Source organism: Leucopleurus acutus (assembly GCF_964270905.1).
Source record: "Leucopleurus acutus genome assembly, chromosome: 10".
Lineage (NCBI taxonomy): Eukaryota > Metazoa > Chordata > Mammalia > Artiodactyla > Delphinidae > Leucopleurus > Leucopleurus acutus.
The window spans coordinates 22,990,544-23,008,236 of record NC_139153.1 but is presented as its reverse complement, the minus strand read 5'-3'; the positions used below and the strand labels follow the sequence as shown (position 1 = coordinate 23,008,236).

General features: G+C 39.3%; 1 protein-coding gene across 1 annotated transcript in view; it reads left to right on the top strand.

The window, feature by feature from the left end:
* TAFA1 (TAFA chemokine like family member 1) overlaps positions 1-17,693 on the top strand; it is a 769,786-nt gene that overhangs the window by 71,455 nt on the left and 680,638 nt on the right. The window contains exon 3 of the mRNA XM_082849092.1: positions 3,128-3,278. The gene's annotated coding sequence lies outside the window, so the exon portion shown is untranslated. The remainder of the gene's footprint in view (positions 1-3,127; positions 3,279-17,693) is intronic.

The following is a 17,693-nucleotide window of genomic DNA, read 5'->3' as shown; positions in this document are numbered from 1 at the left end:
CTTTCTCTAGTTGCGTCAAGTGGGGGCTACTCTTCATTGCGGTGCGGGGGCTTCTCATTGCTGTGGCCTGTCTTTGTTGTGGAGCATGGGCTCTAGGTGCGTGGGCTTCAGTAGTTGTGGTGTGTAGGCTCAGTAGTTGTGGCTCACAGGCTCTAGAGTGCAGGCTCAGTAGTTGTGGTGCACAGGCTCAGTTGCTCCATGGCCTGTGGGATCTTCCTGGACCAGGTCTCGAACCCATGTCCCCTGCATTGGCAGGCAGATTCCTAACCACTGCACCACAAGGGAAGTCCCTGGAGCTAATTTTGAAGCTGTGAATTACTGTAAGCTAGTAATTCATGCAGTGTGAACAGATGGGGAGTATTGCTGTGTTACTCTTACAAATTTAAAATACCCTGTAGCACTCTTATGTTTGTGGTAGTGCCCCATGCACAGTCTTGGAACCAGGACCTTAGCTGTCTTTTCTCTGTTCACTCTGGTACAAGAGCCTTCCTCCTAGTGTTATCCATGGCCTCAATCCCCATATCCTGTCAGGTTTAGACAGGGAATGCAGGGCTTTGCTAGGTCAAAATGTGGACTCAGAGAGTTGCCAGTAAACTGAATCAACATCAGTTATGTTGCATTGAACTACACCCATAGAGATGAACTATTAAATCTGGAGAGGATAACAGGATGCCCCTATTACTTAAGTCTAGAAGCAACGTAGCTTGATATATTTTATTTTTCATAATTCAGAAGCAATTGTGAGTCTTGAGGTCCTCACCATGATCATTTACTAACGTGGTTCTAGTGAGTTCAATGGGCCCAGTTTATAGATTTATGTCACCAGAATGCCAGTTTTATATTCACTGTACTGAATGTTTTATTTCTCTAATTCAAGTATGAAATTGGTCTGGAGCTTCAGATGACTTTGGAATGCCTATGTTTTCTGGAACCAATGAGGAGAAAGAGACATAAATTTGTAAGAATAAGAAATCCTGCTGAAAATGGGACCTAATAGACTTGCCAAGTTCTCTTTCAGGACAGGACGTGTGTAAAGGGATTAATGTTTCTGAAATATAAAATAAATCTGTTTTTTATTTAAGTAAATTATGTTGCCCTGTGATTCCCCATCAATGAAATTCACAGCATTCATTGGCTTAAGGGAAGGACAGGTATCACACAGGACAAAGAAGTCATTGCTGGGCTCTGAGCCTCAACGAGAATATTCTGGACTCCCTGCAGCAATGGTTCTCCAACTTTAGTGAGCATCAGAATCACCAGGAGGGTTGCTAACAGACAGATTACCGGGTCTTACTCCAGAAACCCATCCAGAGTTTCTGATTCAGGGGGTCTGGGGTGGGACTCAAGAATTTGTATTTCTGATAAGTTCCCAGGTAATACTAATGCTGCTGGTTTTGAGAACCACTCCCCTAGAGGACAATAGTTCCTGAAAGTCAAGTGTACTGAGAGGGAAAGGAGATTTATAAATTTCAGAATTTCCATTTCCATATCAAAAGCAAAGCCTGGAGTTCTAAAACTGGGACTTTACCATAAATAGATCTTAGTAGTCATCACCAGACAAGATTCGAAGTCCCTTCTGCTGCTGGAAAGAGGTGACAAAGGGGTGGGAAAGGAGACAAAGTGACAATAGAGAGACCCTCTCCCTAACACCACCTTAGAGTCTAATTTAAATGGCAAGAAGCAACAACCCTTATTTAATGTCAGGGAATCAAATATTATCCAAAGCCCATTTTCTTGCCTTGAAAGGTGTCAGTCCTCCCATGAAAACTTTTCTGCTAGGGTGTTTCAGTACTCCCCCAATTGCTATTAGATTTTTTCCTATGCATAAAAAATTATTCTTAGGGCTTCCCTGGTGGCACAGTGGTTGGGAGTACGCCTGCCGATGCAGAGGACTCGGGTTCTTGCCCCGGTCCGGGAGGATCCCACATGCCACGGAGCGGCTGGGCCCGTGGGCCATGGCCACTGAGCCTGCGCGTCTGGAGCCTGTGCTCCACAGCGGAAGAGGCCACAACAGTGAGAGGCCTGCGTACTGCAAAAAAAAAAAAAAAAAAATTGTTAAATCAGAATCCAAGGTACAACTTCATGAAAGTTTCATATACTTGAGCACCGAATTCACTGATGACTTGAAATAAGACATCACTCTACTGCCCAGTGAATCAGTGTTTTACAAAGCATCAAATATCTCCCTTTTTTGTGTGAACAGAAGGTTCATTCAGGACTTTTAATTGTTAAGAATCTTCCCTTTGTTTCACACTGAGGACAAAAGCTATATTCTTTTTGCAATGGGTACAACCCTGCAATGGTATTCGTTTCCTACTTGGATATGACAGATACCCTCTCAGGAACTAAACTCATTTCTGCACAATGTACTTGAGGCTTGGAGAAGTAAACCACAAATTATCTCCTCTAAATAGCACTCCCCAGCTCAGAACGTGAGGCAGATAACCTCAATGTGAACTTTGCCTATGGACATTTATCTACAGCCTCCAAGTAATATGGATTTATTCTGGTAATATACAGACCATTTTGCAGATAATGTTGAAAGCAAACATTTTATTACAGATTTCTTGTAAATTACACAAGGCTGTGTTTTAATAGATTTTCCTTCCAAGCCTCAGTCTCACAACATGAGTAGTTATACAGATTTTTATTATGATCTTGAATATTGACTTTTAATTATACACTGGTTAACAAAACAAATAAGGCTGTCATTTCCATCAAGGGAGCGTTAAGGATGGAGGGTATCTTTTGACATCCCACCTACTTTCCCATCCCAGTACTACTTTTTAACATTACCCACGCCAGGCATAAAAATGTAAAAATCTCACATTACTTTAAGAAGACCCTAGAGCAGTTTTTAATGATGTTTATTGCAAGGGATACATGGCTTACAGTAATGATAGTTGAAGGGCACCTTAACAACCGTATTCAAGAGTAAGAAGGGCTGTTCAAAGGGGCATAAGAGGCATTATTTCCAGCTCAATAGGAGACAGACCAGAAAACATACTTTACACTGAAGACATAAAAGGTAGACAATCCAATGAACTTCCTGACCATGAGGATATCAGGGGAAACAATTCATTAAAAAATCCAAGAACTAAACTCCGCTCGTTCTGCTATATTTCAGTTCTTAAGATGGCCTTGTAGAAACTCAGCAACTGACAGCAATGGCCCAAGAGTCCTGCAGATCTGAAGTTAGCATCCAGAAATGGTGACCCTTCTAACACCACTCTCATTCGAAGGCTCAATGATCTCATCTTTGAAGATAAGAAGAGGTGGTAAGGAATATCTATTGGGCGTGTATATTTTTATATTCTGTTTCTGAGTTTGAGGAGGGTTAAAGACTTTTGAAATTTTTTTCCCGGCCATTCAGGCAGGAAAATAGGTCAAGAGCTCAGTAAGACCAAGGACATCAGTGGTTTATTTCTGTATGGCAGTTAACATTATCTTTAACTCTTTGTCCCCAAAATATCCTGAAGTATATCCTGTTTGGAAGCGTTAGGGGTGAAGACAAATTCAGGTTATGTGAGGTCTTAATGAATGTTGGTTGTTTAATAAATCTTGGTAGGAGATATGAATGAGCAAATGAACAGATGAAATTCTGACAATGACACAATGGGATCAAATAAGTTTAATGTATTTTATTTAGAACTATGGAAAATTGGAGTAGGAAAGGAGCTCATAAATGAATCTAATCCATTTTTTTTTACATCTTTATTGGAGTATAATTGCTTTACAATGGTGTGTTAGTTTCTGCTTTATAACAAAGTGAATCAGTTATACACATACATATGTTCCCATATCTCTTCCCTCTTGCGTCTCCCTCCCTCCCACCCTCCCTATCCCACCCCTCCAGGCGGTCACAAAGCACCGAGCTGATCTCCCTGTGCTATGCGGCTGCTTCCCACTAGCTATCTACCTTACGTTTGGTAGCGTATATATGTCCATGCCTCTCTCTCGCTTTGTCACAGCTTACCCTTCCCCCTCCCCGTATCCTCAAGTCCCTTCTCTAGTCGGTCTGTGTCTTTATTCCTATCTTACCCCTAGGTTCTTCATGACATTTTTTTTTCTTGAATTCCATATATATGTGTTGGCATACGGTATTTGTCTTTCTCTTTCTGACTTACTTCACTCTGTATGACAGACTCTAGGTCTATCCACCTCATTACAAATAGCTCAATTTCGTTTCTTTTTATGGCTGAGTAATATTCCATTGCATATATGTGCCAAATCTTCTTTATCCATTCATCTGTTGATGGACACTTAGGTTGTTTCCATCTCCGGGCTATTGTAAATAGAGCTGCAATGAACATTTTGGTACATGACTCTTTTTGAATTATGGTTTTCTCAGGGTATATGCCCAGTAGTGGGATTGCTGGGTCATATGGTAGTTCTATTTGTAGTTTTTTAAGGAACCTCCATACTATTCTCCATAGTGGCTGTACCAATTCACATTCCCACCAGCAGTGCAAGAGTGTTCCCTTTTCTCCACACCCTATCCAGCATTTATTGTTTCTAGATTTTTTAATGATGGCCATTCTGACCAGTGTGAGATGATATCTCATTGTAGTTTTGATTTGCATTTCTCTAATGATTAATGATGTTGAGCATTCTTTCATGTGTTTGTTGGCAGTCTGTATATCTTCTTTGGAGAAATGTCTATTTAGGTCTTCTGCCCATTTTTGGATTTGTTTGGTTGTTTTTTTGTTATTGAGCTGCATGAGCTGCTTATAAATTTTGGAGATTAATCCTTTGTCAGTTGCTTCATTTGCAAATATTTTCTCCCATTCTGAGGGTTGTCTTTTGGTCTTGTTTATGGTTTCCTTTGCTGTGCAAAAGCTTTTAAGTTTCATTAGGTCCCATTTGTTTATTTTTGTTTTTATTTCCATTTCTCTAGGAGGTAGGTCAAAAAGGCTCTTGCTGTGATTTATGTCATAGTGTTCTGCCTATGTTTTTCTCTAAGAGTTTGATAGTTTCTGGCCTTACATTTAGGTCTTTAATCCATTTTGAGCTTATTTTTCTGTATGGTGTTAGGGATTGATCTAATCTCATACTTTTACATGTAGCTGTCCAGTTTTCCCAGCACCACTTATTGAAGAGGCTGTCCTTTCTCCACTGTACATTCCTGCCTCCTTTATCAAAGATAAGGTGACTGTATGTGCGTGGGTTTATCTCTGGGCTTTCTATCCTGTTCCATTGATCTATCTTTCTGTTTTTGTGCCAGTACCATACTGTCTTGATTACTGTAGCTTTGTAGTATAGTCTGAAATCAGGGAGCCTGATTCCTCCAGCTCTGTTTTTCATTCTCAAGATTGCTTTGGCTATTCAGGATCTTTTGTGTTTCCATACAAATTGTGAAATCTAATCTATTTTTTTAAATTCAGTTTTTAACGCATGGGCAATGAAATAATTTGCATTCACCCCCCCCCCAGAATAATATCATGAGAACTTGGAATTGAAGCCAGTTCAATGATATTTTCATTACATTATACTCTTCTGGGATGGCAATTCTGTCTGCAACTTGTGTTACGGAAAAACCTAGAGGTTTTTTGTTTGTTTCCTTTTTTTTTGTTTTGTTTTTGTTTTTGTTTCTTGCGGTACGCGGGCCTCTCACTGTTGTGGCCTCTCCCATTGCGGAGCACAGGCTCCGGACGCGCAGGCTCAGCGGCCATGGCTTACGGGCCCAGCCGCTCCGCAGCATGTGTGATCTTCCCGGACTGGGGCACGAACCCATGTCCCCTGTGGGCTCTCAACCACTGGGCCACCAGGGAAGCCCTTGTTTGCTTTTTACTCATATGCGCAACAACAACAACAAGCACTGAAAAATCCCCCAAACCAGTTATTTAGCTCAATCAGGGAGCAATAGAAACTACTCTAATGTCCTGAACCATATTGCAATTCTCTATTCACTTGTTGGGCCACCATGCCAATTTTGCAAACCAAAGAACAAAAATAAGATAGTGTTAATTACTCCAAGAAATCATCACTACATAAAACAATAGTTTTATCATTATCATAATATTTTAAAGACCCTAGCCAGTGAGAAAAGTTGTTGCTGGAAAATATCAACTACTTTAGGAGTCAATGGGCTCCTTCATATCTCATCAATTGGTTGATCCCTGACTTATTGATTGAAATTGAATGTAATCTGGGGAGTCCATGGAAAAGGGTCACTTTGAATGGAGAATACCTGTATTTTGGGAGCAAATAAAAAAATGGGGCATTTTTCTAACACAAAGGAGCTTTAAGGTTGTCTTAACACTTTTAGAGAAAGAAGCACCTGCCTGATAGAATTGCAGCCTCTCTGGCCAGTTATCAGGAATTCTTTTTATCGTGACGATGGAATCAACTCTCAATAAGAAATGAAAGAGCACAAGCCCACTGCGACTTGAGGAAGCTATGTTTATTTCAGAGTCTCAAGGAGCCATGTGTTGTTAAACACAATATAAAAAGTGCAATCAACTTTAGGTATAAAGGACTTTGTTGGCTATAAAATTTTATTTTACTGCTTTCCTCCTATGGCTAAACACATATGAGATCAGTAAAGTATTAAAATATTCAAGATGACAGAACATGAATCCTAATTCCAGAAATACAGCAGTGAGAATAAATGACAGGGATAGACACAGAATGCCTATACTGTCATCTGTATAAAGTCCATCATTTCAGTATGTACTTAATTTAAAAAGATATAGAGGGTAGAGTGAGCACCCTTAATTGATCATTTCCATTACACTTCACACAGACACCAGTTGAAACTGAAACTGACAACTTTGAGCTAGAATCTCCTTGTTATAGTGAGTCAAAGGCAGGCATATCAGTTGTGCTGACACACACAGTCAAGATGTTGGAGAGTTTTCCAGAGGCCCAAATTGTTTTCGTTAAGTCTGTGGGAGCTCAGAAAAATACATACTGTTCTAAATTTCCCTGAATGCGCAACGAGGCAAGGGTTTGTACTTTGAAATAGAAACCCCCTTATATACTGTCTAAAGAAAGCCTTTGTTACTGAAATAAGTCTCCCTGTGGAGGATTGTAGTTTCCAGGGGAGCTATCTCTACTAATTAGACTCAAAGTTGATTTGGACATTGCAGAATTGTATTATATTCCCTCAGGATAGGAATTACTAAATAAGAGGAAGCAAAATCTTAAAAAGGAGGGAACAGTGGAGTTTCCTACTGAACCCTTGCAAAATAGGAGAATTAGAAAATTCTTTTGGATCTTCTGTCAGACTTAAAAACATGATTAGGATGGTGTCAACGGAGCTCATCATTTTTGTTGCTTCTGGAGTATCATAGTTACATTTGAACTTGATTTTTCAAGTTCCAGCTTTCTGGTATGTGCACATGTGATTTCAGGTGGTCTTTGTTGCTTTTTTTGTTCCCCTGTATGTGTATGTGTGTGTGGGGGGTGGGCTGAGGGCAGGGGTTCTCATTGTTGTATCCTTAGTTTCTAGTGTAGTATCTGACACATAGTAGGATTTCAATCCATATATTTTAAGGGAAGGTATTTTAGAACATGTACTTTTGTCCCTTATTTATAAAAGTCATACTTACTCATTATAGAAAAATTGTAAAGGATAACAGAAATAATAGAGATAAAAGTTAAATTCACCCATAATCTAACATCTAGTGATAATTAGTATTAATGTTTTAATGTGATTTCAATGACCTAATTAGTATATGTTTATGTGTACATGCACAAGTGTACCTAGAAATACAGAGGCATACGCATACATACATATATATACCAGACACTCACAATTAATATAAAACCAAATATTCAGTTATATATTCTTTTTTTCAACTTAACTTTAAGGAGTCGGGAGAGATATTCCACTGAGTGGAAAATTGTTTTTAGAGTTCACAGTGTCCACTCACTAAAAACCTCTCAAACCATGGATTCCACAACCTGAGGTTGAAGAAGCTTCCCTGTGTTTGCCTTACTGGCTAGTAGTACTGTTTATTGAGCAATTACTAAGTGGCAGAAACTCTGCTAAACACTTGACTCATGGTATTCTGTTTCAATCTTCACAACAACTTTTGGAGGTAAGTGCTATTAGGCTCTTCTTTTTAAGACCTGGAGAGCATAAGTAATTTTCTCCAGTTTACCCAATGGTAAATGGCCGAGCTGGATTTTGAACCCAAGCCTGCTAAATTCAGACCCTGAGCTGAACCCTGGGTCTTTACTGCCTTGACTGTTGCCAGGACTGTGTCATACATCTGGACATATCTTTGAGTGCTCCACCTTTTGATCCCTTGGTTCTGTTGGTCCTATTTCTGAAATATCCCCTGTTTTCCAATCCCCCATCATTGCCTTAACTCATTGGTTCTCAACTAGGGACAGTCTGCCTTCCAGTGAGACATTTTCCTTTGTTGCACCTTGAAGGGGGATACTACAGGGCATCCGTTGGGTAGAGCCCAGGGATGTTGCAAAACATTCTGCAATATTCAGGACAGGCTCCCACAGCAAAGAATTATCTAACCCAAAATGTTAATAGTGCCAAGGTTGAGAAACCCTGCTTTAGCTCATTTCCCCAGGCTCTCTTAAACACAAACAACCTCCCAATTAGTTTCCTTATCTTAAGGTTCATCCTCATCCAGACTGCTGCTATAGTTCTCTCTTTAAACACACATAAAATCATGCCACTCTCTTGCTCTGTTTAGCTCTGTAGCTCTGGAGGACTGCCGGGGTCCAAATACAGATACAAATAGTTCTAGACTATATGACTTTAGGCAGGTGATTTAACCTCTCTGAACTTCAACTTCATTACTTGTAAAATAGATGAATAATAGCTAGCATCTACCTCGACAGGGTTCTTGTGAGGATTTTAACACTTCATGGCTCTCACAGTTAAGTCCTCGCTAAATGTTATCCACCATTAAAAAAAATCTTTGAAGGTTTTCTACTACCTGCTGAAGAAAACCCAAACTCAACATACATTCCAGACTCCTTTACCATGCAGTCTCACTCAACAGCCTCTTCTCTGGGCTGCTGACCTGGATGACCTGTGCCCTAGTTATGTAGGACTACCTGTCATCCTCTAGATTCATGGAAACTTGGATGTGTGTGTCTTTGCTCATGCTTCTCTGCCAGGCTGGGAAGTCCATCTCCCTCTCCTCCACCTGGAAACATCTGCCTTCTTCAAGACTCAGGTCAAACATCACCTCTTCTGTTTAGCCTTCTCTATGAGCTAGTCATATGTACTTACTCCTTCCCCTACATGACCACAGTATTTTGGTTATTCCAACTATCAATTTGTCCATCCATCCATCCATCCATCCATCCACCCATCCATCCATCCATCCATCTATCCATCCATTCATTGGCTGTAATACATAGTAGTTAAGATCACAAGCTCTGGAGCCAGATTTCGTTAGTTCAAGATCAGGTTCCAGAAACAAATTTATGTAACCTTGAACAAGTTACTTGACTTTATGAAGCCCTATTTTCTTTGCCTTTAAAATAAGTGTAATAGTAATATATAGTTGATAAAGTTATTGTGAGGATTGAATGTGTGTAAACATTATGCTTGCTATGCATACACCTTAAATAAATGTTAGTTCTCATCCAACTTGTACTCGTTGAGCACCAACTCTCTGGCAGGCCCTCTTCACATTGTGCCTTGAATTATAACAGGTGGTGCATGTGCCCAAATCTCTCATTAGATATAATACTTGTTGAGGAAAGGTAATTTTAAAACAATCTCCTCTTCATACCAACACGTGAAAGAGAGGTGACAAAATCAGTATTTCTGCCAACATCTGGCCTGTGTTTCATAAAGTTGTGTTGGCCAGTATTTCTCTCTTAAGATGTTATGTATGTATCTCCTGATGTGAGGAGTATTGCTGATCAAAAGGAGTCTACTATTCTCCTGCAGTCGTAGACCCCCCTCCTCCATTTCCAACCCACCTTTTAAACTGCCTCCCTGGGCATAATACAATCAAAAGAAATCTTTTCATGATTATAATAATGGACTTGAGCCTTCTAGATTGCCCTGGAGCAGGAGAAGTGATGTCAGTGACATATTCTTGTAGAAGGAACTCAGTGATTGCTTAATTTTACATGTGGAGTTTGAATGCTTTGTGTTGTGTTAAAATCCAGATTACATTCTTCTCATTAAGCAAGTGGTCCAATCTGATTACTATAATACATTTTCCTCTGTTGCCCAACATCACCAAAGGCAAGGTATTATTTAGGGAACCGCCCCCTCCCCCCAACATACACACACATAAATGCAAAATAAACAGATCTCTACAATCATTATTGAGCTAAAATAGCACTTAGAAATGTATTCTTATTGTGAAAAATGGCCACATAAGAGTTGCTGACCGTTTGTAGCCCTGTAATGTAAGTCAGATAAATTGGTGCCCAGAAGTCTGACATTTCAAAAACCCAAGAATATGTTGCGTTTTTTCTGATATGCCATTTTTGCAATTCTCCCAGCTATTTTCCTTTTTCAAAAAGCAATTCTTCTGTGCCCAGGCAGTTCAATTAGAGCATTGTGAAAGTTGTCAGAATGACTTCAACATAACTACCCCTGAGCAGTAAGTATAATTTTGGAGAGGAACAAGTTGTGTTCTTACCACCTTGGTGTGGGCAATGGTGTTAACTAAGTTGGAAAAAGAATGTACCATCTGCACCTTCTCCACTCAGTTAATCTGCCCAGAGAATTAGAAGCGTTCCATCTCACCTCAGAGAGGGTTCCTGTTTGGGTCAGCTCAGCATCCTTGAGCCCTTCGTTAGCCAATAGCATCCTGATTTTCCTCTCACTGTCTACATACTAGGTGGATCCACCTTTCGGTGTTAGCACATGTCAGCAAATTCTCCCCTTGAGCATGGGCTGGCCTTAGAGGTTTACTTGTAGTGAACAGAATGCAGCAGAAATGACACTGAGTGATATTTGAGACTAGGTCAGAGTCAGCAAACGTTTTGCGTAAAGGGCCAGATAGTAAATACTTTTGGCTTTTCAGGCCATACCCATTTGGTCTGTGCCACAACTATGCAGGTCTGCCATTGTAAGGGGTAGCACAAACAGGCTTGGCTGTGTTCAGATTAAGTAAAGGGTCAGATTTGATTCACAGGCCATAGTTTGCCAACCCATGTATTAGGTCATAAAAGATAATGTGACTTGTGCTGTCTCTTTGTCTCGCTCCCTCTAAATAGACCTTGTTTTTCTAGAGCAGTTTTAGGTTAACAGCAAAATTGAAGGGAAGGTACAGAGATTTCCCACATACCCCCAGCCCCCACACATGCAGAGCCTCCCCACCATCAACATTCCCACCAAATGGGACATTTGTTACATAACAATGATGAAACTACCTTGCCACATCATAATTTCCCCAAGTTCATAGTTTACATGAGGGTTCACTCTTGGTGTTGTGCATTCTGTGGGTTTGGACAAATGTATGGTCATATGTATCTCTCTTTATGGTATCGTACAGAGTAGTTTCACTGCCCTAAAAATCCTCTGTGCTCCACCTATGCATCCCCCACTCCCCCAACCCTGACATCCACTGATCTTTTTACTGTCTCCATAATTCTGTCTTCTCCAGAATGCCATATAGTCGGAGTCATACAGTGTGTAGTCTTTTCAGATTGACTGCTTTCACTTAATCATATTCATTTAATATTCCTTCATGTCTTTGCACATGGCTTGACAACTCCTTTCTTTTTAGCACTGAAAAATAGTCCATTGTCTGGATGTACTACAGTTTACTTATCCATTCACCTACTGCAGGGCAAGTTTTGGCAACTATGAATAAAGTTGCTATAAACATTTGTGTGCAAGTTTTTATGTGGATGTAAGTTTTCAGATAATTTGGGTAAATATCAAGGAGCATGGTTGCTGGATCATATGTTATGAGTATATTTAGTTTTGTAAAAAACTGGTCAACTGTTTTCCAAAGTGGTTGTATTATTTTGCATTCCCACCAGCCATAAATAAGGGTTCCCGTGGCTCCACATCCTGGCCAGGATTTGATGGTGTTAGTGTTCTGGATTTTGACCACTCTAATAGGTGTTTAGTGTATCTTATTGTTGCTTTAGTTTGCATTTCTCTGATGATATACAATGTGGAGCACCTTTCCGTATATTTATTTGCTGTCTGTATATCTTTTTTGTTATCTCACCGTCCATTCAAGCCACCATGTCCGGCCACCGTGAAGCCACCATGCTGGAGAGGCCATGAAGAAAGATTACATAGAGATAGAAGGAGATGCCCAAGTAGCCCCAACTGTACAAGTCTGTTCTCACAGATTTATAAGCAGAAAGTCTTCAAGATGACTCCAGCCCAGCCAAAATCTATCTGATGGCAACCGTATTGTGAAACCCCCAGCAAGAGCAACCTAGCTGAGTGCAGTTAATCTGCAGAAATGGGAGATGATGGGATGGGCATATGACGTAGTCCTGGCTTTTCACTGTGTTCCATCACCCTGTCCATATTGCTTCATATAGGGATGGACATGAATATTTGTTTGGTCCAATGAGACTCAGTTCTTTGATCTTCACACTAAGAAAGAGTGGAGGAACTCTCTTTTTGTTGTGTTTCTAACTGGATAGTATGTAAGCCTGGGGATGCTAGTGGACATTTTGACATCATGCAGGGAGACCTTGTCCACGACAATAACCAATGAAGAAAACAGGGCAGACCAGGAGAGAGAGAGAGAAAGAGAGAGAGAGAGAGAGAGAGAGAGAGAGAGACGGTATCAGTAATGGCATCTATGGGGCTATTTCTGAGGATTACCGCTGGGTATTTTGGTTATAAGAGCCAACTGCTGATTATATATATTCATAAATCGTAAGTTCAGGTTGATGGATTTTTAAAAATCTGGACACAGCTATGTAACCAGCACCCAGGTCAGGAAAACAAAGTTTACAGCTTTCCCAAACCCCTGCCTTTTGCCTCCTTTCAACTCCCCAGAGATAAACATTATCTTGAATTTTAGCAGCATATATTAGTCCTGCCTCTTTTAGTGCTTTGTGGAAATGCAGTCATCTACTATGTACTCTTTTTCATCTGACGTCTTTCATCTAGCATTCTGCTTATGAGATTTTTCCATACCGTTGTGTGTAAATTTAGATTATTCATGTGCACATCTGCATAATTTTCAACTAGTGAATATTAACACCATTTATTTAGTCTATGGTTGATGGATATTTCCAGTGTTTGTCTATCATGAATAGCAATACAATGAATAATCTTGGACATGGTTTTTGCTGAATATATGCCCATGTACACGCACTACTGGGTGTGTACCTCACAGTGAAACTCCTGGGTCATAGGGGACGCCTACGTTAGGCTTCGTTAGATAGCACCAAATCATCCTAAGTGGATCTTCCTCCAGCAATGTAGAAGAGTTCTGATCACCCCATTTTCTCATCAGCACTGAGTAATTTCCATCTTACTCATTTTAATTATTCTGCTAGGGATGGTGCAGGATTGCACTGTGATCTTAATTTACATTTTCCAGATGAGTCAGGAGGTTGAGTGCTTTTTATTTATGTTTATTGACCATTTTGACATCTTTTCTGATGAAGTGTCCAAGTCTTTTGCCCATTTTTCTACTGGGTTATCTCTCTTTTTCTCGTTGATTTTTAGGAGTTGTTTATATATTTCAAATGTTATTTGTTTCGAGGAAATGTAGGTATGTCAATAGGTTTTTAATTGTGTGTTTGAATTGGGATTTTGTCACTTAAAACTTTGGCTTTTTAAAGAACACGGCTTGGCTGAGATGCTCAGTTTTTGTTTTTTTCCTTCATTTATTTATTTTTAAAAATATCTTTATTGGAGTATAATTGCTTTACAATGTTGTGTCAGTTTCTGCTGTATAACAAAGTGAGTCAGCTGTATGTATACATATATCCCCATATCCCCTCCCTCTTGCGTCTCCCTCCACCCTCCCTATCCCACCCCTCTAGGTGGTCACAAAGCACGGAGCTGATCTCCCTGTGCTATGGAGAGGCTCAGTTTGGACTCCAGGGCAGTAGTACACTCGCTTTTCCATAAGCGGAAGGCCCAGATGTTATGGCTTAGTTGAACAGCGAATTTCTCTGATTCTCCCAAGCAGGACCTTGTTATGAACTACAAGTTCATCTGGCAAGCACATAGAGTGACAAGTCATATCCCCTTCTCTGCTGAAATAGGCGAGTTAGAGAAGAAGGGATGTTTAATTCGAAATGGACTGCATGGATGAATTCCCTGCATTTTTTATCCTCTCAATTTGTCTTTCTCTATTTGTCTTTCAAAGGAGGTTGCACTAGGATGCACTGCATTGTCACACATTGCTCCCATGTGCACCAGACTCTCTGATGACCCTCAAGTCGGTTCTTAATGATCTTTTAGAAGCCCAGACAAGGAAACCAATGCATCACTGATTCCAATTGTGAAAAAGCAGGTAGTGGGACTTCTAGGCTTTCAGATTCTTCAGGGAATTGCCTAACCTCAGAAACTCTTAAATTCTTCCTTTCTTCCATGCCATTAGCAACAATATATAAATCAAACACAATGCTTATCATCAGTGGGAGAAAATGTCTTTTCCATTCTCCTCTGAAACCTACCTTCACCTCCAGGTAAAACATAGAAATGTGGATTTTTGAGCCTTTTTCTCCCTGTATGGCCTTGACATTAATTCACCCTTGAAGTTCATGCTGGTAGAGGAGTCAAGTAGCAATTTAAAAAATAGTTACCTAGGAGACTAGGAAAAAATAGAAATTGACAAATCATTTAAAGTGGCAAATCTAAAATAAACATGCATCAATAAATAAGACCACATCTACCTCAGGATTTTTAATATACTTAACTCTAGAAATGAGATATACTGAAGGAACAAGAGATCACATATGCACAGGAAGTATTTTATTAAGCACTTTGCTGACTTGCAAATAGATTTTATATAAATAATAAAAACACTGGTCACTGCCTACAAATAGTTAAACTTGAATTTGCTGTCCACAAAAGTGAATCAGTGAGGGAGCAGTGTCTTTTAACCTATAAGCATGGAAACCTAGTTCAGTTCTCCTCAACATGTTTCCATCAGGTCTTAAGATCAATTAGAGTGTTTTCGCATGGGATATGACTGGTGTCTTGGAGGAAGTGAGGTTCAAAGGATTGAGAGATAAATATTCATTCTGCCTTACCCATCCTTCTCAACAAACAGACTGGTAAATAATTGCATCAATCTCTTAAGGTTGACACAGCCTCAGGAGGTCAACATTGCTCCTGTGGTTATATTGATACTTCCTGTCATCTATCAGGTGTGCTGAAGCGCCTTACCTTTACCTTGGTAAAAGGAAAACAAGATGATCAGACTGCAAAACCCGTCGACTTTGATATCTGATCATGTCTAGACAGTTGACAGCCCCGCCTCTTAGGACAGTAGTCAATTGTTTTGCATCAATAATTTGGTATGAGGGCATTTTCAAGATACTACACTTTCCTGACATCCCTTGCTGTGCCAAACATCTATCTTTCCTCATTCATTGTGGCCGGGTAACTCAGTGGACTTAGTAACACTTCGTTTAATTAAAGTTTCTCAAGGAAGAACCAAGAGGGCTCATTACCTTAAAATACTGCCTGTGGACAAAGTAGGAAAAATGTTTACTACATTTTAAGCATCTAATATAGTTACCCAATGTGTGTTTGTTGTAATAGAATTTGAAAGCAGTCGTATCATCTGAATTTGGATGCCAGTTTTTAAAAACCTAGTATCATTCAAATTTATAATTAAGGGAAGAACGCAAGCTGGTATGGTAAATAATTTTGGGGGGAAATGAGAAAAAAGTGAAGTGGCAAAATAGCAATAAAAGAGTCAGAGGTTAATGACTGACAAAAATCATAGTAACACTGCCATGCATATATTTGTATAAACATTGATTTGTGTCAGTTTTACATACAGACTAACCCTGTGGCATTATATTGAGTGAATCCTATTATACCCATTATAGAAAAGGAGACATTGGATGATTTGACTAAATTCTTTTTAACAGCGGAGCTAGGCCTAGAATGGGAATCTCTAACTTCTTATCTGTTTAAATAGGCAATAAAAACATCTCAAAACAAAAACAAAACCTCTAGAGAATTGAAATTGGCTTTGGGAAACAAAGTTATCATTTGTTTCATTTCTAGTAAATTGATATTATCACCTAGAGCTACTGTTTGTTTTGCTTTTACTCTAGACACTGCTAGTTACTCCATTCGAAATACATAACGACTCTATGATGTAGGAATTATCATACCCATTTTCCAGGTAATCTGTCAAAAGTTACGTAAGATGACCACCAGAGAAAACATTACTAATATCCTACGAAAAAACACATAAACTAACAACAACAATACCCTGTAGAACCTAGTGCCAAGATCTTGGTTTCTAATGCCATTCTCCAAAAAAACAGGAACAAGAGTTTCTTAGAAGAATGGCTGATTCTAGGACTGGGACAGGAAGTAAATAAGATGAGCCTGAAACATGAGTCAGGAAGTAAAGAAGTGCTCTGAAAAATGAAAAAACAAACAAACAAACAACCCCACAGTGACGGGGGTGTGTCAAAGGGACACAGAAGTGAAATGAAAGAGTTCCCAATGGCCAAAAGTGGAACAATTTGAGCAACAAAATAAAGTGATACTGGATTATAATTCAAAGTATAAAATAAATATCTGTGAGTCCATACCAATATAAATAAAGGATCAAATAAATAAATTGGAGAGAATAGAAAAATCTCCTGTGTAGAAAATTACAAATATTTTATGCAGACACTCTGCCTCAAGGAAGTGGAATATAACTTCCCACTCTTTAAGTGTGGGCTGTGCACAGTGACTTGCTTCCAAAGAGGACAGTATAAAGGAGAGTAACACAGTGGAGAAACCTGACAAGCACTACCTCAGCCAAGTGACACAGGTCAACATCATCAGTAATAAGTCATGTTGATGGCACGTACCCTTGATATGATGTGATGAGAATCGCTCCTTATCTCTGTGGTCTTTCTTCCAAAAACACTGTAGCTACAGTCTAATAATGAGAAATTCACCAGACAAAGCCCAATAGAGGAACATTCTACAAAATACTTGAATAATACTCCTCAAAACACCCAAGGTCATTATAAACTCGGCTGAGAAATTGTCCCAGCTAAGAGAAGCCTAACTCTTTAGAATCTTTAGACATGACAGCTACATGTAATATGGTATCTGAGATGGGATCCTAGCACAGAAAAACAATATTAGGTGAAAACTAAGGAAATCTGAATAAAGTATGGGATTTAGTTAATAACATCAATTTGTGGTGTTCATAACACAACATAACACATTTATAACACAATTTGTTCATTAATTGTGACAAACATACCATGCTGATGTAAGATATTAACAATAGAGCAAGCATATACAAGAACTTTGTAGTATCTCAGTAACTCTTCCATAAATCTAAATCTATTCTATAATGAAAATTTTATTTTAAAAAAGTCTCTATAACCTTGAAGTAAAAAGTGGGGAAAGCAAACCAGTCAGAAGAAAATGTATTTATTTACCAACTAATCAGTTCATCTGTTCATTTGTTTGCTTATTCATTGATATCCTTAATTGTTCAACAAATACTCTTTCATGTCTATTTTGTGGTAGCATAGTCGGGGGTTGTAATGATTCTTCAGCTCTACAGGGGTCATCTAGTGACTGGCACAGCCCTGGGAAGAAGTTGTATAGCATGTTG